A 1,439-nucleotide genomic window follows, 5' to 3' on the forward strand; every position below is an offset into this window, starting at 1 on the left:
TACAACTTCTATGTAAGCTTTTCTTTTACTACCAAAAAGGTTAAGAAATTCTTGCCACATAAGCATTCAGTAACCTTCTTATGATATATTCTAACAATTAAGAGAAATTCATTTCATTATACATCATGACTTGAGGTAAAGTAAATAATTTCCAAATCCCAGACTGCCTTAAAATGCTCAAGACTATTGCTTGGTGATGGACAGATTTGTACTTTCCAGTAAGGAGAGTTTATAGGAGTTGAGCTGAATTAAACTTCTAGAATGTGAAGATGGAGCAGATGGTAAGTAAGGGCTACAGATCCACTCATTTTTGGAATAGTTTGAGAAGAATAGAAACTTTTCTTTAGGTTTTGGTAAAATTCGCCTGTGAAACCATTTGGCCCTGGACTTTTGTTTGTTGCAAGTTTTGGGTTACTAATTCAATTTCTTTGTTGATCATTGATCTGTCCAAATTTTCTCTTTCTTCCTGTTTAAGGTTTGGTAGGTTGTTTCTAGGAATTTATCGCTTTTTTCTAGGTTGTCCAATTTGTTGACATACAGTTTTTCTTATAACTGTTTATACTTCTGTGGTTGGTGTTTAGATCCACTCTTTTAATTCTTGTTTCTTTCAGGAGTATCCTTTTCCATAGGAAACCTATCAGAGACAAGTAACCTAGATGCCAACTGATGTCACTTATGTTGTGTGCTTTTCATCTAGAAGAGGAGAAACACTAGGGCAATGGTAGCCTATGGCATACAATGATTGGCCTGCTAGGAAGATGCTGCTATTGCTACAGTGGAAAGGCTGCCCAAGAACAGGGCAACCTTCTTGCCCCTCCATCACTGTATCCCAGGCAGTCTGATGTGGATCTGTAGTTAAAGTTGAATATTGAGGATCACGTTAAAAAAAGAAATAGATTCCTGACCTCGTCCCATATTTACTAGAGCAGAATTTCCAGGGGTGCAGAGTCGGAATCTGGAGTCTTTAATAAAACAATAACAACAGCACCAACAAGAAAGCAAAATATTTGATGATTAGAGAGATTTGGAAGCAGTGGCATTGATGCTCAAATAGATGGGCACCATTTGGTAGTCACGTTACTTCCCTGGGATTTGCTTTTGTTACCTGTAAAAGAAAATGATTATATTATCAGGCATACAATTTTAAACCACTGTTTCTACTACCATTTGAATGAAGCAATGGGACATATTTTAACACCTTCCTATGTGGACTAAAAATCATAGAAGAGTAGAATTTAAAAAAAAACCTTAGTATATAGTCCAACTCCTTGATTGTAAAGATAAACAAACTAAAACAAAAATTATTGAAATATTCTGTTTTCTCTTTTAAAATATTTTATAATTTTTTATGAAAAAACCTATCAGGTAAATGGAAATTATCCTTGAAAAATATTTTTTTATGTATTGTGATTTTTAACTGGTAGTTTTTCTACTTTGGA

Source organism: Hyaena hyaena, unplaced genomic scaffold (genome assembly GCF_003009895.1).
Source record: "Hyaena hyaena isolate Hyena2069 unplaced genomic scaffold, ASM300989v1 scaffold_549, whole genome shotgun sequence".
Lineage (NCBI taxonomy): Eukaryota > Metazoa > Chordata > Mammalia > Carnivora > Hyaenidae > Hyaena > Hyaena hyaena.